Consider the following 22,121-nt stretch of genomic DNA (forward strand, 5'->3'; position numbering starts at 1 on the left):
AGCAAAGACGCGGAATATAGCCTCTAGATCTATTCCTGGAAGAACATAACTCCACATACATTTTTTCTTAACAGCATAGAAGGATATGTGAGGAAAAATTGACAGTGTATTCACAAAGGGAACAGCAGGTTCTTAAATTAAACTAGGTGATAAGCTTTCAGCACCGAAAATCAAAAATCTCCTATGAGGTACCATTAAAAACCTCTACAGCACTAGTTAATACAGTGTCATCTGATCAAATGAACCACACGAAATGAACATAGCAAAAAAATGGATCTGATAACTAGCCTGCTCAGGACTGCTTCCCTCTGTTACAAAAATATGTGCTTTATCCCACTACTTTTCTGACATTCTTATGGTACAATGCATGAATGTATTGGACAAAGAAGAAATACTTTGTTCTGTTCCTGCGTGCCACAAAATGTACTGTTGTTAAAGAGGGAAAACACTAAACATTAATCTGCAATCTCCACTTTGATGCCGTCCAATTTTCTTATTCACAGCAGTTAAAGAGCACTGATATCTTCAGTGTATCTTTTTTGAATGGATTTCAGATGATTGGGTCTGCAAATACTGGACTGACCAAACCTAGATGTCAGCATGAGCTAGTAATTGATGCATCATTCAGAATATTGAAGTATAGTTACCATAGCAAAAGCCGTGAAGGTAAAGAATGCACACCAGTTACAGAAATGATCAGCTGGAGTGATTATACAAAACAGATTTATGAAATTTTAGATGCATCTACTTCTGTCTTAAATAGAGAAAATCTAACTTAATCAGCTATGACAGTTTTTACAACAAAATCTGAAGGGAAGCAAACTAGAACTTCCTTCTCGTATCATACTTATGAACATGATAACACCCTACTAACTGCTTCAGGCCTCTTCTTCTCAGCTTTCTTCCATATTAAATATTGGCAATATATTCCAACATAAGCAGGTTGCTGCCACATACAATTAACACCAAAGTGACTAGAGGAAATAACCAGCCAGCCAGTATGGCATGTGTTATACCAAGGTGCCTCTGACTTAATGTGGTGTAAATTTGCATAATTCCCAAAACACACTGAGCACTGATGCACGTAGCAGTGCATGAAAAACTATGCATCAACTAAGACATTTAAAACTATATACACATTTTAGCTGGACAAATAACAGTGGTCCAAATGTTGCTTATCATGTTCTCAGTCGCCATGATTGATAACTGAAGAGAAGGTAACATCATTCTTTCAACAGCTGTAATAAGAGACATTCTGGTACATTATCAATGTAATAGCATTGGTATATAGCACCGTGCCAATAGCATTGTGCCACGCTATTTTCAACACGGTGTATTATTATCATTCTCCTCACAGTCAGAAACTGATGAGAAAGGAAACGGTTTATCATAGGCTGCTCCAAAGAACTGCCCAGTCGTACAAGAAGGTACAAGAAGAGCAGGCCATACCAAAGGATTTTAAAAGATGACTTTACTTTGTAGCCATTAATCTGCTTATGCTGAGAGAGATCAGTTTTCTTCTCAGTTACTATAAGATTAGTTATTAGGTCCTAATTTCTTGAGAGCATTAAATCAATTTACTTGCATTACACTAACTTTTGGGGATAATATAAAAAGCCAAAGAAAGGAGGAGTCCGAATACCTCAGGTTGATTCCTTGCTGTGACTGACAGATTTGATCAAGAATCTGGTGTTAATGGTGGCTCAGAAAGAAGATGCCTGCTCCATTTTCTCATATTGGTCATTTGCACAGTCTCTATGTAGGCAACCTGAACAGACAAAGGGAGGCATATTACTTTATGTTATCACACTGACATTTATCTCTCATTATAGAAATTATTCAATTACTAATTATAACGGATATATAATATATATAATCACTTTTATAGGGGGGTTATTAGAAACAGTAATTGGAGCATGCTTCATGCCATAAATTTGGTATACTGTAAATGAGTAGTTATATGTATTAACATTTAAAAGAATCATTGCTATTGAGCAATAACAGAGGAGGTGCATATCAAATTCTGTGATTTGATGAAGAAGAGCTGACACCTTGAAGCAAAGGCCACTTCTCCCAGCCAGTCACTAATCCCCAGGAAATGTCCTGTGCCAAGGCTGTTAGTGTAATTATCAAAATTTAAAAGACATGAGAATGGCTTCAACTTTTGGGTAAGTAAATCTTGCATCTTGAACATCTTGAAGAGTAGATTCATGATGTCACTTAAAGAGACTGACAGTTTTTCCTGTTCTAACACTTAGTGCACAATACTACTGGATGGAGCAGGCTGCATACTAGCTGATGTTTAAAGCACCTTAGTTCAAATATTTCCATCAGTTTGTAAGGCAAAAGATATGTTTGTTTAAAGGAAAAGCATTTAACTAAGAATCAATAACCACTTTTGATCCAGAGATAATGTGTGATGCTGTCCAGATTGGTTCTGACAGTTCATTACAAAACATCTGGACAATGGAGATCAATAAATGTAAAAAGAGAAATTTAACAAATATCAGTCATTATTTAAATTAGCAAAGATAGTACAGAGGATTACATAAATGCAGAGTAAGCAATGAGATAACATGAAAGTAGAAAAACTCATTTTCAATAAATAGTTACATGTGTTGAAGGTCCACTGAAGTCAATGGCAATTGTTAGAAGAGTACTGCATAAATAGAACCTTATGGTGAATATCATGATCCCCGTTGGTCACTGTCTCAGAAAGGACTTAGCATATACTGAAAAAGTCCACGGTAGGATAATGGAAAGACTAAAGCCATGAGGAGGTCTAGATGCTTTTCAAAAGGAAAAGCAAAAGAAGTAACTTAAAGAAGTGTAAAAAGTATATTAACAAATATATAAAATCACAAATGATATAATGAAAAACAGATATTTGATCCCGGCTTGTCCTTCAGGTTACCACGAGGACAAAAAAATAATTTATCCATAGTGAAAGGCAACAGATATAAAACAGTACAAGTATACCATTTTATACCATGTGCAATTAACCTGAGCAGTTCATTGCCACAGGATACTGTGGAAGGAAGTAGCCTAGTAAATACCAGAAAAGAGCAGCATCTGCAGTTCAGCCTCAGATGACAACATGATAAGAACTATCAATCCTCATGCTTCAGGGTATCAAGTCAGCTGGGCCAGCTGGGTCTCTGGAAAAGTCCCTCCTCTGTGGCCTAATATACAAGGGAGCAGAAGCACTAAGGATGAGCTACTGTTGAAGGCCGGATGTTACAATAAAAGAACTACTGTAATAGCATCATGGCTTTTGTCTCTGTTTTGACAAATCTAGAGGACACCATCAGATATTTACTGGGAACTGTTGTATTAAAATGTCTGCATGCATGTTATGCCTGCTTAGTCCTTGTGTGATTCATATTCCCATAAATCACTAGAAAAACAAATATTTTTAGCAATATTTTTTTATTTGTCAGCTGAATAACTGGATAGAACTGAGGATGCTGCATCAAAATCAACTAATCTATGTATCAGAAGCTACAATGACTTTATATCTCTTAATCCAAAAGCAAATAAAATATTTTAAAACAGGTTATAGGTTAGTAGTTAAAAAGAAGATGAGGTTTTGGTCATTTTAAATTACATTCTCGGCTTTGAGTCAGAACTCCTGTGTCAATTCAGACAAGTCATTATTACTATTTCTATGCATCTAAACCTCCTCATTTCTGTAGAATGGATATACCTAATAAAGATACTGTGACATTAAATCATTAAGTGTATTTTGTGATCCAAGCATGAAAAAATGTCCTGTAAGTGGAAGGCATTATTACTGAGATTTTTTTTCTGAAGCTCATACAAATGACCTTACAAAATTCACTGTCACCTCACATCAAATAAATGTAATTATATAGTTACATCATAGCTAGGGACATTTATCTGAGTGAAATTGCCCTAGAGAGCTGTCACCTGGTATCCCAGATACAGTTTGGCATACCTGCCCAAGTTTATAGCGGGAATCTGAGTGGGCTGTTCCCAGAAGTTCCCATTTCTTTTTCTATCTCTTTCTTAGGTCATTTACAAACACTTCTCAAGAATCACTGGAGCAGTGGCAAGGTGCTCTTTTCACATTGCACAAAGCAACACCATTGACACCTGCTGAGCTCAGTTCGTGAGCTGCATTCCTGCACCGTCTTTCCTTTCCCATTAACAGCCAATGCAGCTCCATAACAGTTAGGGATATTGTGTAAGTGTTGCATGATTTTAGCAGTGTGCTTGAAGCAGAGGTGTTCTGTGACACATCTGTTCCCAACCATAAAAAAAGGAAATTGAAATAATAATCTGCTGTGCTGCTTGGCAGATTTGATTATGCCTTACTGCCATGCCTTCTGAAGCCAAAGCATTTCTTTTTATTCTGAAAGAGAACTCTTTGACTATCACCTTCACAGGTGCTGGATGAAGCTGGAGTGGTGCTTAGTTTGGGCCACTAAGGGAGGATTCACATGCCTTTGGATTACAGCTGGGAGTCAACATATTTCTATCTGCCCAGGCTTGCTGAAGGGTAAAGGCCAGAAGGAAGGCTGCATGCAAGACATAATTAGAATAAACGCTTTCAGCAACAGTACCGTCAGGAGCAGATCTGCGCAGAAAGTGTAAACACACGGTGACGTCAGGCAACCTGTGTGGTGACCTTGTGCCTGCAGCTACAGAGCAGGGTGGTACTCTCTGAAAGCAATGCCACCTCCTTGTGTCCTGCATCTGGCCCAGAAGCAGGATCTCTCTTACGACAGATGAAAATGAAAACAAAATGCACTGAAGACAACCAGACATGAGAACTGCTTCCTGTTTGTGGTGAGTGTTGTGATTTAAGGAATTGCATTTTGTTATTTCAACATTCCCACTTTCACTTCTATAAAAATTAACTAAAGAGCCCTCTTGATAAAATTGGTCTAAATGCAAAGGCTTGAAGATTAGGCACCACTTAAACCTTGATTCAGATCTACTGATTATGAAAAACTTGAGTAGAAGTTAACAGGATCCTTAGCTTGGTCTTACCCTCTGCTGCTGTAGAAATTTCTCTCTTTTTAAGGAAGCAGAAGCTAGTGAAGCCGCAGTAGACTGGTGGGATTTAGAGTAAATACCACCTTCATGATAATCGGAGCCATAAATACACCTTTTCAAACATCCTCATAAGAGCAAAAATGGTGTAACTTGACTGTCAATACAGTCTAGTGAACTTAATGGAAGTTTCAGGTGCCATACACTGACTTGTCAGAGAGAGACCACATGTTAGCATCAATTTTGAAATTTTCATTCCAATATCTCAGGCAAGCTCCCAGGCTGACAGCCACAGAGGCATATATCTTCTGGCCACAACAAAGGCATAACACAGGAACCCCAGCGCAACCTCCCTGTTTAACATGTTTCAAACTTAACCTGAATAGTGCTGCTATTGGGGAAAAATAGTTCAGATTCTCATAAATCATTATTTCAGATGCTGAGAGAGCCAGCAATGCTGTTGATGTTATGAAGTGGCCCACAGAATAGATTCCCTCATGTATTTCACACAGCTGACAAACAGTAATGCCCTTCAGTCTTCCCCCAGCTGGCTCAGGTTCAGACGACCAACACAGTAATGAAAGTCTCCATATCCTATTAGCAATTCTCAGGCCATCCATAGTTCATCGAAGAAACGCCTACTCTGAGATGAGATGGATGGCTTCCTCTGTAATGAAAATAAAGTGAAAAGTAAGACTGTGTGAGAAAGACCTGTTTCTATTTCATCCTTATGCAAGGGGAATGATGTTTGGAAAAAAAAAGGGGGAGAGGAGGAGTTTCAGTAAGTATTTGGCACCTTTGTTTCATATAACAAAGAAAAGAGATATGATAGCACATCCATAATTCTGGTGCCACTTTTGACATAATAGGACAAAATGGTGCCTGAGGATTCCTGTGTACCAAGCAGATGGGCCATCCATTATTTTCCTTCAGGTCAGGGATCATCCTAAAATGAGAGTCAGCAATCATTTTGCAGGGTATAACAAAACCATTTTTTCACCCATTCCTTAATCCCAGAAAGCACTACTGTCCTCTACTTTTGTCCACATACATTATCATTTTTGTCTATTATCTGCGTCCCCAGAGACCTAATAGTCTTTTCTTCAGTGTGGCTTGATCTAGAGCAGCTGTAAGCTTTGCTGCAGGCAGTGTCTGACAATCGCTTGTCTCTTGGTCAGTGTCAGTTCCCTGGGGGAGGGCAGGCATTCGCTTCATTATTAGAAGCGTGGAAAAAATCCTATATTCATTTAGATCCAGAATAAATATGCAATATTTGGAACAAAGGACCCATGTTCCAGTCCAGCTGGCAGTGCTTTGACTATCGCCATTCTTCAAGGCCAGCTCCTGCTTAACGCATGCATTAAGGTCATTTATTTTAAAATAATGGAATGTGCAGCAAAAGCCCTTTTTCCCTCTGTCAGTCTAAATTTCACCTTCCTGCATCTCTCATTGATCCTGGGGCTCTAAGAGCTTGTGTGAAATAGCACTTTTGTAAAAATAAAGATCGTTCAATTACATCACCTTGGAGAAGAGAGAAGCAGCAGAGAGCAAGCCCAGAGTTCAAAACAAAACAGTCCTGAGTCTTATTTTGTCACATAACATTGTGCTTTTATTCAGGTGTAAAGTGAATGTCCATTTTGTCTATAAATTACCTCCTTCACTACTGGGGTAAAAACGTATGTCAATAAAGAGCTTTAATGTTGGGTTACTACAGGACACCCTAGCACTCTACACAATTATCCAAGATAAGAAGGTTCCCTTCAAACCTGTTCCTATGTTTTTGCTGCAGTTGTCCAGCATGCCTGTTTGTGTTCTCTTCTATTTGAGATACACAGGAAATACGATCTGAACCAGATGACTACTCTTTGTTTTGAGAAGGATCTAACCCTGAAAAGGTGCAGCATTACACACATTTAGGATGATGTTAATGGACATGGCCATTTACTTCAACAAGACAAGAGTCTGTAATGCATAGCTGCCATTTAAATTAAATTGTCTTTTTAGGGTACTCCAAAGTGAGAGAGCACATGGAAGCTCTTTCCCTCCAAAAATCTCACAGAAAGGCCAAATAAGATTACAGTGAAATGCATTTCAAGGGTAAAACCAGCTATCTTTACATCCTTTCCTACTAGCTTCAGGAAAATTCGGGCTGAGATTTATCTGAAGCGATGGTGGCATCTAAAAGCTAAGTATGAATTCTGAGTTAGCACGTCCAGAGGGTGATTCATCCTTCCATTCTTACCTTAGATTGCCTTACCCTTACCCTTACCCTTACCCTTACCCTTATCATAACTTAGGTGGGGATATAAAAACATCCGTGACACTTTTTTAGCTGGTTAACATTAAGCTGACTTTTGAATTTGCTTTCTCTAGCTGAGTAGCTTTTTAAAGAGACCTTACAAAATCAGCTGATCCTGCTGTAGAAAGGTAGCAAGTTTTGCTTCTGCTATTATTTGTAATGGGATTTTTTCAGTAACAGAAGTAATTTGGGAAAACAAATCCACTAAAAGTATTTACTGATATCGTCTTTAAAATTTGCATCTTTTCAGCTGGGGGCTGCACATATCATGGACCTATTGTGTAAAGAATACTTTTCACCTACTATCAAACACAAAGGACAAAACCGTGATAAATAGGACCAATTGCAAACATGATGTAAAAAGGCTGTAAATGATAGAACTTTTTTATTAATGTGCTTCATTTATTTTTATTCATGTGTGTTTCTTATTTATTAAGTATTCTCCATCATGCAGATGTTCTCTTTTTTTAACCGTTTTATTAGAAGTCATTATGCTTAGACTTGTTTAGAAATGACTCTCCTTCATTAACACAAAATAAAATGGTTACGGGCTCTGTTTCTAGCCATTTCTGACTCCACTGACCTTAAGTAGAAATTTTTGCTTATAAGATAGGTTTGGAGTGATGGAATAAGCCATTTTTAGTGTCCTAAAAAATAAAAAGGAAACTATTATGTTGCCTGTCATACCATGTGTCATAACAGTCATAAAGTTAGTAAAGATTACTCAGACTTTTTATTATTTGGCTGAGATTGGCTAGTTTTATGATGACAATAGAAATGTTAGTAGAGTACTGCTGCAGCTGTATTTTAAAAAAATAGCTACTCAGAGCTTTCTCTGAATAAAAAGTTTTAAAGGTGCCTCATTTTCAAAAATTTCTGAGGAAACAAATCCCCACCGCTCTTCGCTGAAATGTGACCTGTAAATGTGTGCACTGCATTTACAGAGATGATCAAGCAGCTAAAGACACAGCTACTTAACGCGACTTTTAGAAGTTCCTAAAAAAATTAAGTCTTGTTTCTGACTACTTTTGAAGTCATGCAGTCCAAGTACTTAAACAGACTTTATGATCCTACTTGGCAGCTTCCAGAAATGGTTTTTCTGCCAGTTAGAAGTTTTTGACAATTTTTTTTTTTATTTTGCATATGATCAAACATTCTCAAGCTTCTATTGCATCTGTGGTCTATTGTATCGTTTGGAACATCCTGCATAACAAAGGGCAACAGAAAACGTATCACTTCTTTTAAGCCTTTCCCTCCCTTTACACAGGGGTTATAGCTGTGTAGCCAGAAGTACGGCAAAATCCAAACCCTCTTGAAGGCATTTCATCAGGAGATACTTCAGGCTGTAAGGTGAGGATAACTGTTTAGGAGGGACTGAGACCAGGCTTGCCAACTCTTCATCGTTTACAGCTGTTTTCCCTCAATGCACATTCTTCACTCTAATTACTGTTAACAGGAGCTGGTTGTGCAGTCTGAGAAAGTCTGAATTAGTTGCTGTTCATTCAGCAGAGATGAGGATGTTTGTGACTAAATAAAACCCTGCCATTCTGTATGCCTAGCACAGAGTGCTAATTGGATGGCTGTCTTGACAATATTGAAAGGTCACAGGGGAGGACAATTTTTTCTTTCTTTTGTACAGTCCACATGAAGGTCAAGAAGACTTGCAGCTGCTTCATTCTGGGAAAAAACAAGAGTGGCTTCCTTCCCTCTTCACCTTCCACTTTCAACAGCATGATATCCAAAAATGGGAAAGGAAAGCTGGAAAGGAAACCTTTCAGCGGCTTTAGCTGCTACACATTATGCCTACAGGTAAAATGAAGCTTTCCTCAGATAGCTGTAGCCCTGTGCATGGGCAGTCTTCTACCGGGGAAGGGGGATTGTTTCTGCCAAATTGATTTTTAGAATTCGGACACAAAATTGAGTTACAGCAATTCAGTAAGTAAGTGTATATCAGCAGAGCTCTAATGGCTGCTGAGGAGGGCTGCTGTAGCAGTTTTAGCTAAACTGAATTACCTCACAACTGGGGCAAGCTAAGAGCCTGTGTGCAGACAGTCTGTATGGCTCACAGCTGGCAGGGAGTAGATTTTTATGCCACTGTAAGACAACCATGTATCTAAGTCCTAAGTTAAAGTGGTATTTAAATCTTATCTGGATATTTGTGTCAATCTTACTTTGCCTTTTTCTATAGCAGCTTAGGCTATGTCTGCGAAACCTCTTGACACGCAGAACAAAAACTGCTTATATAAACCTTAGCTCTGGTTTACCTAAACGAAAGTAGTCTTGCCCGAAATCAAATCAGCAATTTGCTCAAAGAGACAAGATCTGAGACTGTGTGTCTGTGCTTCGCTTAGAAACATAGGATCCAGCCATTAATGTGAGTCTATGGAGAGCTCCAAATCATTTCCTTTTTCCAGCCAAATATGATATTGTCAGAATTGCATAAGAGGCCTCAAGAATAAGAACAACACACATATAATGCATCTACCTAACATACTCCTCTTAACGTCTTAAATGTACGGCCTCAAAGCAAAGCCAACCATCACCCAGGCACATTCTGACTATCTTTAGCTCTGTGCAGAGCCTCCCAAACAGCCACTATCTCCCCTCCAGCTCCGACGATTGTCCTGAAGGTGACATCTCTCACAGAGCCCCTGCCAGGCACAACACACCAGCTCCTGGGGCTTCCCTGGTCCTAGCTGGAAGCACCTTCTTAAACAGGCCAGGGATGTACAGGCTATTTCTATAATGGGAAATCAAAAAGCACCAGGGCACAAGCTCAGGCAACAGCCACTCTCATCTTCACTTTCTAATAGTATGGTCCTGCCTTGTATGGCTCTAGTCCATAAGAATAAACACTGAAATACCGAAGGGGTATGCAGGGTGACACAGACCATAGGATTTTCCAGATTTATATATGCATGAAGATTCCCTGGAGTTTTCTTATTCAGGTTTAGGGGTGGAAGAAAGAGAGCTAGCTATACAGATGTGACCCATGAACTTGCTGTCAGGACCAGAATTTAGGCCTTGGCTTTGTCTCATTTAATTTGGACTCTGGAGACAGGAATGGAAAAATACAGTGAACATACTACTTTCCAGTCAGCTATGTACTTAAAAAGAGGAAGTAAGCGATTATTTAATTTTCCTCCTCTCCATCCACCTTCTAGCTCCCTGAAGTAAACTACGGTTTAGAGTCCTGTAACACATCCCTGGGATCCTGCCACCATCTGTGCTTTTGTGCTGGACCCAGCAGTCCAGCGGAACCCAGGCTGCTGTCAGCCCCAGGTTGCCTTCATTTCTTTCAGGAAGATTTGTGATATCTTATCTGCAAAAAAAAAAAAAAGTACAAATGTTGAAATGTGGAAATGTGGAAATTATCACAGGAAAGTCCACATGAAAACAACAGTCCAATCTATCAGAATGGTGTTTGTTTTTCAAATGTCATTATAGTGGATGTTTCAGAGTACCACTTTTGAATGCAATGGTACTTTTCACAGAATGAAAATATGGATCTCTGTGCTAACAATGAGCAGATTCAAGAATATAATCACTGATGTGGTCACAATTGCACTAATGATACAGGGAGAAATAGTAGGCACATGGTATGCTTTATTATATTCAGGTGATCGGTTCTTTCTGGCCAAAATGCATCTGAAATCTTTTCCTCCTATTTCATTTTCTTTTAGAGTGATAAGACTGCATAATTTAGGCTATGATATCTGGAAAAGAAACAGTGCTTGCAACACAGTGTCTGTTATTTTGACATCCAGGTCAAAATAACCTGAGCAGGCATCTGCTACAAGAAAACCCATGGAGAAAACAGCAAAAGTATGTGGGGAAATGTCATTATTCTGTAACTGTTATTGTACTACCTAACCAAATACTTAAAGCAGCCAGTGATATCATGGAAGAATACTGTGTTTTTGAGAAGACACTACCTATTATTTTTAGTCAACTCTGCTTGCCCTTAGTAAAATAAAACACTTTTTCACCTAAAATGCATAACTCTCGAGAGTGGACTGGCCTGATTCGAACTTCTCACAATTTTCATGCTGATAAGATGGACATGAATGGGTTTTTTTCTACTCCAGAAAACAGGATAATTTAGGTGTCTGTACTGGATTAGTAGTTATATATATATTCACAAATGTGGCTCACGCAGAACACCAAATAAGCTACACAAACACTGTTCCTGAAATGCTAATTTTGCTCCTCTTTCTTCCCTGCAGTCACTCAGGATGGAGCAGACATCATTTTATATTCTTCTCCAAATGAGGAGATGCATATGTTAAAAATAACGAGAAATCCCTGATAGTCAATAGAGCTTCCAGTCCTGTACTACTGCCAGAAGTTGAGCTAAGGGCTTTTTAATGGGAGCTGGTCAGCACATTTGTGTTTGAGAATGCCTTTGGTGGAAACATGCACTGATTCTCCTCTGCTTTTTCTTAATGGGAGAAACTTACACTGATGTGGAGCTTACTACATATATCAGCCCAGACGTAATGGTTAGTAAAGCAAACATTCATTTTCCGATACCGACAAATCTTCTTCAGTATGGATTCGTTGGCTCCATTTAATTTGTGGGCAGAAAAACATCTGCATGTTTTGAGGCCCAGATAACCCTGGACATCATGTTTCAGACCCAGCTCAGCCCCTTCCCCTCTTCTGTTTTCAGGCCAATGGATCCGAAGCATATGGTCTGGAAGAGGTTAGAAGTGCCAGCTCCACCCAGAACCCTGACATGACCATTTTGGAGAGTCTAGAATTACTGTGCACACCCACCACCCAGCCTAGACATAAATGTTATAGGTTCAATTCATCTATAAAGTTGGGTTCCACCTGTCATTTTGTGATCTTATATTCTTTCTTTTCTGCCATATTTTAAAGTAGAAGTGGTCATATGTGTAGTCATATATATATGTTCATATTTTTAAGGTTATTTACCTTAAAAAGGACTTGAAAGCATTTAGTAGCACTCACAAGAAGTAGGCTCTTAAGACAAGCTGAAGAGAGATCCAATCAGCAGAAAGGTTTTACCTGTCTTCTGATTTCACACTCTGCCTTTCGCCACAACCCACCTAAGCATAGGAAACTTCTGCCTCTTCTACTGCCACCAGCTGTCAATACCCCAAGCTGCTGCAGGCTAATCTACCGGCTCAGTGTTCCTTCTCACCAGCTGGATGTACAAAACACCACTGGGAAAATGATGCTTTCATGCCACTGAAACCAGTAAACCAGAAGTAAAGCAAGACACAGCTGCTGCCTTCAGAAGCCTCAGCCTGAGCTCCAGGCTGAGATCTCATCTTAGCCACAGGCTGCAGAGCGAAGCAGAAGCAACAAAAGTGAATTGCTCAAGGGAGAGCAAAAGTTTGAACATGAAGCAAATGAAGCATGAAAAACGAAGCAGTGAACCAAACAATTATTCACCACTACAAGAAAATCCATTAGAGAAAAACAAAGCCATTTACAATGGTGCAGCTGAGGGAGGTAGAGATGAAAGCATGGAAAACAATCCCCTCTGAAAAGCTATCTTGAAATTCTTGGATTGAGAAAGAAAAGTAGAAGGAGAGGGGAGGGGAAGAAAAGGGATGAGAAAGAGAAAAAATATCAAAATGCAAACCAGCAAGCTTCATTAGTGGCCCCATTCCAAAACATGCAAGAAAAAGACCAAACAAGACTTATTGCCATTCTGAGCATGGTGCCACGCATGAGATGACTGGGATGGGATACCAAAAGATCATGGAGATGGCAAAGTAATTGGTGAAAAAAAGGATTTATCCTTTATTAACATTCAAGATACTGTGCTTTCGTCACCTTTGTGTAGTTCTGCTACCGGTTTCACTGACAATAACTATAACTGAGGTGCTCTGCCTGTTAGCAAGTAAAAATTTTAACATGCTTGTTCTGCGAAGAGGTTTTTTTCTGCCAAGAAGCTGCTGCTTACATCATGGCAGCAGCAACTCCAAAAGCAGCACATCCAGTTTTCCAGAACTGTCTCCTGCTGAGCACCACTATTAACACATTAAAACTTACAAGCATTTTTTTCCATATGATACTGACATACATAAAGGTATTTGGGGCAATCCACTCTCCATTTCATGTACTACTGATCAATATGCAAAACCCAGGGAAATGTATCCAGTGACACCATTGTTGTATATGTAATGCATTCTAGGATGTCCTTGGGCATCCTGTATTGCCAGTACAGAATGCACACACAAAAAAGCATCCACTATCCATACGCATAACCGTGAAATTCTTTTAAAAACAGATTTACACTACATGCCCTTATGTTTGTTATGTTATGCAAGTTGCATATGTTGAATTGTCTTCTGCTTTCTGAACCCATTTATCGACTGTTTGAAACTTTGCTCTCTAACCAGGAGAGCTAGGATGGTGAGAACCAACAACATGGGCTACTGGATGGGGATCCTGGATTTTTGTCCTTATTCCAGAACAGTACTGGAGAGGTAACAGCAGTGATTCCCACTCTGTGTAGAATGCAATATCTTAAGAGAGAAAGGGTAGGCTTTAAATACAGCATAGGAGATTTAGAGGTGAAGAGTATGATTTGGCTTCATTTTCCTGAAGAAACATTCAGCTGTCTAAAGTTTTGGAAATACCATTCTCAGAAATAGCTTCAGGCTAGGCTATTTGCGAGGATTAAATGCATAGCAGCTATTCGCTGCTATGAATACTAACATAAGATTAACACATGTGAAAGCAAAATCTATATTCAGATCCAGCTACTGGTTAAAAACTCATTTAAAATTTGATTTGAACATAGGACTTCTCCACCCCCCTGCTAACAGAGGTAACATAACTTACCTAAAACATGTTCAAATCCAACTAAGGAAACCAGATCAAAGAGATATGAAAAACGTGAAGCACTCAGACTTTTTAACATCTTTTTAAACATGGAAATTTTAACTCCTACCATTATTATTTCAGCAGTACTCAGACTGATTCTCCTTTTTTCTTCTTTCACACGTGCTGCTTCTATTCAGGATGCTTCTTCTACAAGCCCTATCAGCCTTTTTCTCTGATACACTGCCAACACACCGCTTATGTATTCATCTTTTTGGTGTTAGAAAAATCAGTCATTGTTGCTGGCCATAGGCAAATTCTGTGGTAGAGCATATCTGTGCAAAAAATTTTTTTAGAATCCACTCAAGACTTTCACATCCAGCCCAAAATTTCTGACGCAGTTTACTGAAGAATCCTCGCAGCAGACAACAACATAGAGATTGCCATGGTGGATGACACACTGTCCATCTAGCACAGCATTCTGTCTCCAGCAGAGAAAAGCCCAGATGCTCCAGGGGAAGTGCCTATGCATGCTTCAGAGGAAACTGCAAGGAACCCTTCTGGCTAGTGTCCCCATCCTCATCCTAATCCAAAAAAGCATAAGGTTATTTTAAACAGTGGTACAGGAGATTTCAGTTCCTCCTTGTTTTTCCAGTGTTAATTGGGATATTTCATAGAACCTTAAGGACATGGAAAAACGGAGAAAAAATACAAAGGAAGTTCTGGAGGCCATCCAAGATCTCTCACCTGGTAGCACATACCACAGCTCTCCCAGTAGAGCTCTCTGATCCTCCAGCAATCTTGCAAGGAGTTAGACTTTCCTCTTCGTCTTATCTCTAATTATGGGAAGTAGGAAAAAAAAAAAAAAGAAGTGGACAATGAGTGTTAGGAATACATGTTACTGGAGCTTCTGCTGATGAAACTCCTGTTCTCTTCATCTGTAGAGAGCAGGAAACATTTATAAAGTTTGGAAATAGCTGATGCTGCCAGATAGGGTTCAGCTTCTTCAACGCAGACTGAGCAAGACTACTGCCAGAGCTCTCTTAGTGAGGATGGTCAGTACATTTACATTGGGCTCTGCCTTAAAACTTATCCTATGAGTGCAGATACATCCTGCTTCTTTACTAATTATTTTCAGTGACGTTTATTTTGTAGGTAAAAAATGTATATATTCACCCTCCTCTGTTTCCAAAGCTGCTTGAGGATACAAGTCATGAAGAATGATAGAAACCCACATTACATACTGCATGTTCTTCCTTCTTATATCCTCTCTACTAGAAAAATGGTGACCACACTCTGACAATTATTACTAGTTTTCTTAGATCGGGATTTAGCTATGCCCCATAGCTAATAGTAATTGCCAGAATTTAGCCCACAAGGTGCTTGTGAATAGTTATATATAATCAAATTTTCAGTCACTCTTATATTTGTGCGTAGGGCTTGCCTCTTTTTATGTCTGTAAAGTTTCTTATGCTTCATAATACCTTCAATAAGTACATATGTTTACAGTGGCTATAACATTTACTCTACACATGCAAAATATATTTGTGCATATGGAATCAGTCAAGGAATACTGTTTAGTTTTCCCAATGTACTAAGAAAACATCAGCCAATATACTTGATATTTTTAAGATAAAAAATCAATTCATTTAACTAAATTGCATTGCATCTGCTTTATCTATTGATTCATTTTAAGACATAACCCCATGGATTATTTAGGAAGTAGACTCAATATTTATTTCAATAGTATTTCATCACTTGGCTTTTATTGAGCTGGCTAAATGATGTTACATTTTCTTATATGTCCTGAGAGATGATTGTGTAAATAGTGCACTAGGAATATCGTACTGGTTGCCAAAGCTAATGGGAGTTGCATATTATGTACCACAAAGAGATAGAGCCCATGAGACTAGCCATTTTCTATACAGCCCATTGAAATATCGATAGTTTTGAATACGGCATGTGTGTTTTTTTTTTTAGAAATTACGATGCAAGAATATCCACTTTCTTTATATTTATGAATTAAAAGGATGTACAGATTCTCTAAGCTGAATGACTGGGCCAACAAAAGCAACATCTGCTAGAACAGGAGCTCCAGGACCTGCAGCAGAAGAAGCCTGAATTATAAGCACTTCATTGCTGATACAACAAAGCTTGCTCTGCCTTTACTCTGACAAGGCCAGGTAAGAGGCATGTCTAATTGGGAAGGTAAGTAAGTGGGCGTATTGATCAGATCCAGCACCCAGCTAGCTAGCTCAGAGGAGCCTGCCTTCACTTGGCTGTGCAGATACAGCCTCAGATGAGGCAAGAGAGCAGCATGGTTCCCATGGCCTTCTGCTAAACCTTAGCTTGACAAACTTTGCTAAAAGACCTGTGTATATCCTTATTAGCACCTCGTCAGTCCAAAGCTGGGCAAAGAGGTACCCATGCTGATGCTACAGTGCTGCACCAGCGTGTCCAGCAAATGGAGCATGAAGGCAGAGACAGTGGGAAAGGACACAGAGCTGCTCTGTGGGTGCACTGCAAGTACAGCCGCAGCGCCATGCTTGCAATGCAAGAAGCATGAGTGTACTGCTGTATAGGAAATTTATTTTTCTTTCTCCTCATGATTTTTCTCTATTTCTCTCCTATCTTTTAAAAAGAGTTGGTTGCCTTAGATTCAAAGTCTCCTTACGTGCATGCCAATACAGGCAAAGATTAATTCAGCGGATCAGACCTAAATGAAAGACAAGCAGTGCTTCCATACTCAGATCATATCATCTTTGCAATGTAACTTGCAAATCATCCTTTTCTTCATGAAAAAAAGGAGAATTAGCTAAGATAGATATGTACTTCCCCTCAGGCTGCTGTGTCTCCAGAAGGTAACTGCTCATCCATCTTCTCCTCCCAAAACACGGTCCTCTTCCATTTCAGTCAATCAGAGCAATTCCATTGCTACAGCAGAGACAGGCTTTTTCCCTTAACACAGCTCCTTCCTTACCCTGCTTTGCACAGCGACCATAAAGCAGGTAGGGGGAGAGACACTTTTAACCCTTGAATATCCTCTTTCGTGGCCTTCCAGGCTTGTTAGAACGGACTGTAATATTTTTCTTAAATTGCCTCAAAACCTTAAAAAGCTTTGAAAGCTATTTTTCGATCACTTTCAAACTGGCACTCTCTTCCACAGGCTTTCAAGGAGTTCACAAGACATGTCCTTTCTGTGCCTCCTAATAACAGTAGTTTTGTATGTTTTCTGTTTCAATAAAGTATGCTATGCAAATTCTCAGCACCTAAAATCCACTCCTGCTGTCAAATACATTAGTTCAAAAATTACTTAGAATTGAAAGAGATCTGATTTTTATCCATAGATGAGAGAAAACTCTTTATCTGTAAGGGTTATCATACGTCAGAACAAAGTCAAAGAGCCCAGTTAACCAAAGTGTGCAAAAAGAAAGAAACAACAAAATTGAAATAAATTAAACGGGGATTGAACCAAAGCAGCAATTCACATCTAAGACCGTTTCCTCCACACTGAAGGACTAAGTAACCAACAGAAATTTCATCAATAAGCAGAGTTAGCTTGTCATTGAAGTGCAAACCAGAAGTATTGAAAGTAGGAAGTAAAAATGGCTAGCATGTTCTTTAATAGAATAAATATCAGCATCGTTAATTATTAAAAAAAAGTTGAGAGAACTATGAAGAGTTCATGGCACTGTAGAGTAAGAACTGACGTATATTCCTGAGACAGGGAAATGCCAGTGAAAGCGTACAAACAAAGCCATCTCAAAACTCTACTGAATTTATGGAAAGAGATAAAAACATAAGGTCTGATGTTTCACTTTCTGGAGCCTTAGGCAAGTGTGTAAGGGTGAATTTCCTTCTGCCATATCCTTGAGAAAGGCTCTAGGGGAACAGAACATGGACTATTCTCTGTTGTCTCCATAATAAATTAAGCATATGCAAGTTTGGCTTGTTTTAACTGATTTAATCTTATGCTTTAGTTAATAGTATTTGCTGTGCCTTGAGAGGTATTTACCTTTTTATAAATAACTGAGCCTAATAAAAAACTGCGTTTGTCCCGATATTGAGACTGACTGGCTGCAGAGAATATCCATTAGGCAAGGCTGGAGGCAAGCCCACCAGTCTGTCCTTCCTTCTTTGGGTGTCATGGACAATCACTGCTAGAGTCTGAACTCACGCTTGCCCATCCAACAGGATCACAGAACTGAAAGTTAGCTGCACTTGGATTTGTCATTTAAAACAAACAGAAATCTGAGGCAGCAGAATCTGATTTTTCAAATATGACCTTAACGCATTCCTGCAGTCCAAAGAACTTGAAAGGAAAGCTCTCCCTTTAGATCACCATTACTCTAAAGTAATTTTCATTCTTCTCTAAAGTTCAATGTCCTTAATAATTCAGTTTAGCTAGCCACCTCACAAAAAAAAAAAAAAAAACAGTCACATCTTTAATCCCTTCTTGCTACCTTTCTCAGCAAAAAGCCTGTTATTAAAAACACCAGTAGGTTCTCAAGCTGGCATTTTTGGACATACTTAGGTATCTAGCCAGCCATCATTTCAGTGGCATTCTAGTTCTTGAATTATCTTTCAGGAGATGGGCTGTAGTATTTCTTCAGCCTCTAACCTTGCATTGGTTTCTATTTGTCTGCAAAACAAATAGGGGCAGCATTATTCCCTGCAGTAACCTGTGGCACAGCAAATAAGACTCATAGACCCATGAATCTATTCTAAATAGAATTCTAATTTTTATCCTAAATATCCTGAACACTTCTATTTTTAGTCTGAATGTGCCTATCCTAAATAATTAACAAAAATGTTAATATTCTCTTCTTCCTCAGAGCCACTGGACAGCTACATGTAGGGCCTTAAAACTGAACTGGAAAGCAGAGCTGATAAGAAAATTTCTCAAGTCTATTATTCACCAGAATTAGCTAGTTCACCAAGTCACTCTGCATTATTTTAATCAACTTCTGGCAGGTTCTGAAGGGCTGACAAGCCAAACTGATGGGGCTGGCCTGTTTTTTTCCAGGTGTCCAGCCACCCACAGCAGCCCAGGCTTGCAGCCCTAGATCTTGGGAGCCAGAAGCCTGTGATACTTGGGCATCTGAATGCCCTTCACCAGGGATACCCCAGCACCTGAGTGTCTGCACCCACAAAGATTGGCTAACCTAATCCTGGCACTAGGAGGCCTGGAGCTGCATCTCAAAATCAATCTGTATCCTGCTGAGTTGATAAAAAAAGAGGGGGTAGTCAGGTATGCCATTCGTCCACTGGCTATGCTGCTGGTGGGACACACGGGCATCGCGCAGACTGGAGTCAGCAGTTTCTAGGGTGCTCAGCTTTGTTTCATTCCTACAGATGAACTGGTTGAGATCCCAGGGAGCGCATTTCGTTTTAGAAACCACAGTTTACAAAAGCAAATATCTTGGGATTTCTAATCTGAGAATAGTTTTGAATTTTCAGTTTTTATCCTACTTCCAGGCAAGAAAACTGCCTCCCACTCACCTCCACTGGCGACTCTTTTGAAGTTCATCCTTCATCTCTGCTTGATATTATGATACCATTACTGCTAATGAGCTCTCCGGAAAACATTGCATTATTGCTTGCTTACTTACTTACTTAGGGAGGACCAAAGATGCTGTGGCTATTAGCTCTGGGCCCTACATTCACTTACGTTTTTACTTTAACTAACTCTGTTCACTTTAAATTCTCTTCACACTCTGCGGTATCAAGAACACATTATCAATTATTTTCTGATCTTGGTTTCCCAGGTGCCTGTCACTGCATGTGTTGTAAAATCGGCAGCTGTGTGTATGTGTGGCCAGGCTTAGCAGCTGCTTTTACAGGATAAACTGTGATATATATTCTGTATCTGAAATCAGATAAAGGCTTAAATCCATCAAACATTTAGTTTTAAAAAAAGTCTGTGATACTGTTTACAGTAGACGTATTTCTTTATTAACAGTTTCACAGCATGCTCCCAGCTCACGATTCTCTGGATCTGGGATCACAACTCATTTGTTCACTCTAAAAGAAACACTCATTCATTTTTTATTATGCTTGCTATATATAATACTATGTTACTATGCAATACTGCTACTGCCTGCAGCTCTCCAGATGTCATGGAAAAGGAGCTGCTGAAAATATTACTAAGCCTGTCTGTCTCGTACCCACCATCCTGGACTCTTACGTTCATGTCAGATTCTTTCACAAGGCTCTTTCTGATCTGAAAGTCAGATCCTTGGTCAGATCTAAAAGCAAATGGGCAAATCTCAGTGCTTGTCCTCCGGCAAAGACCCAGTGGAAGTCAGAGACTGCCCAAGTTTCCAGAAGTGATGTCAGTATTCATTATCTACATTGCTACTGGAGAGAATGGCTCCAAATAAGAATTCTGGCCCCAAAACTCCAAACCTAAGGGGAAGGCAAAAAGTAAGCTAGCCATAAAACCAACAGATAGTAAAGGGAAGATACTTATGCCTTTATTACACACAGTGGCTGCAGATCAGCAGCTGCCACAGCATTATTGAATGTTCATTGCGGAGCACCCGGTGGGAAACTGAGCGCCCTGGAAAGAAGCAGTTAGCTTCCTGCAAGTTGCATTCAGTGCCTCCTACAACTAAGCCCTAAATACAGTCCCCAGAAATACACCTTGCAGTATTTTGTTCCCTCTCTCTTAGCCTCCCTGGCTATTTCAGAGCAGCCACTGCTGTTCTAGGTTTTGCAGCCTCTGGCAGAATCCTCAACTGGCAAAAGGTGGCAATGTGGGAGTCAAAGGTGCTGGGTTTTGGGATAAGAATGCAATGTTAATTTCAAGCATCTGAAAAAAATGGAAGAGAAAATCAGTACATGTAAATAGGGAAAAGAAAACCTGAAGAGAGAGCAATAATTCTGCAATCTCTGTGTGAATATGACACTGAAGAACAGAGCTGAAATATAAAACCTAGAAGAATTACTAGCTAGAGTAATTCTCTAGCTAGTTCTGTCAAGATTGTTCCCTTAGGCTTTTCCTTGGTCTTTCTCTCTCCAGCTCTTAAACTGGCAGTGACAAAGGGAAGTGCAAAACACTTGAAGACATATTTTGCTATCTACACTCTTCCTTTCTTAGCTATACATGAAAAGTGAGCTTTTATAACTCAGTAGGATTTAGACTATTAGTTTTCCAGTCATCTGTTTTTTTTTCTTTAATTCATAATGGATGAGCCACTTCCTAACAAATCTACAGGTGAAATTTTCAAAATTCTTCAGCAGTGGCCTAATTCTTCTCTTATTCAAAGAAGTGGGAAGATCTGTGCTGAAAATAGGAAGTTGTACAAAGCTTCTTGTATCAGGGATCAAGACGAGGCCTGGAATGAAGAGTAGGTTACCCTATATCTGCATCAGTAACATCCTTTTTCTAACAAATCTGACACCGGTTCCAGCCAGATACAGGACAGAGAGCTAAGTCTGGCCCTTTGGGGTATGGCTAACCCAATCCTACTTGCCAACTGTACTGGGATAGGTAGCTGTTATTGCATTGTCTAAACATGTTTTCATCAAAGCATTTCAGAAAAATCAGAGAAACTATTATGAATGCTTCAGGAGGTGACAGGAATCTGTAAGACCAGTTACATGAAATGCAAGTTGCAGCAGATGGAAGCACTTATGAAAGAAGTAACTTAACTACAGCCGTTTCGCTCAAGTCCAATGTTTCCACTGGATTAAATGTTGCCCACTACCTCCCCAGTGAAAGTCTCTTTGCCTGCAGCTAAAGTGGCTTATGGGTACCTGGGATCCAGTGGGTCCAGTCAGGACACATCATGGACTCTGCTAGGCCATGCCAGCCTATTTCCCTCCCTCAGGACACAAAAGAAGGAAGGATGCTGTTTTGTCTCTTGGTCTCACCCCAATATGGAGCTACTTCTGGATTTAGGAGCTTGGAAGCTCTTACGGGACCTCCGGTTTGGAAATAGTCCAGCTGGTAAAACCCACTTGCCGCAGGACTACTGCCCTGACTACAGGCAGC

At 39.6% G+C, this 22,121-nt stretch overlaps 1 long non-coding RNA gene across 1 annotated transcript; it reads right to left on the bottom strand.

Moving 5' to 3' along the window:
• Nucleotides 1-1,686: 1,686 nt before the first annotated feature.
• LOC138066208 (uncharacterized) lies at nucleotides 1,687-14,950 on the bottom strand. Its single transcript, XR_011139451.1, has 3 exons — nucleotides 14,870-14,950; nucleotides 14,253-14,706; nucleotides 1,687-1,768 (listed from the first exon to the last, which is right to left on the bottom strand). It is a non-coding gene; the product is annotated as an uncharacterized lncRNA (long non-coding RNA).
• Nucleotides 14,951-22,121: the final 7,171 nt, after the last annotated feature.

This window comes from Struthio camelus, chromosome 2 (genome assembly GCF_040807025.1).
Source record: "Struthio camelus isolate bStrCam1 chromosome 2, bStrCam1.hap1, whole genome shotgun sequence".
Taxonomy (NCBI): Eukaryota; Metazoa; Chordata; class Aves; order Struthioniformes; family Struthionidae; genus Struthio; species Struthio camelus.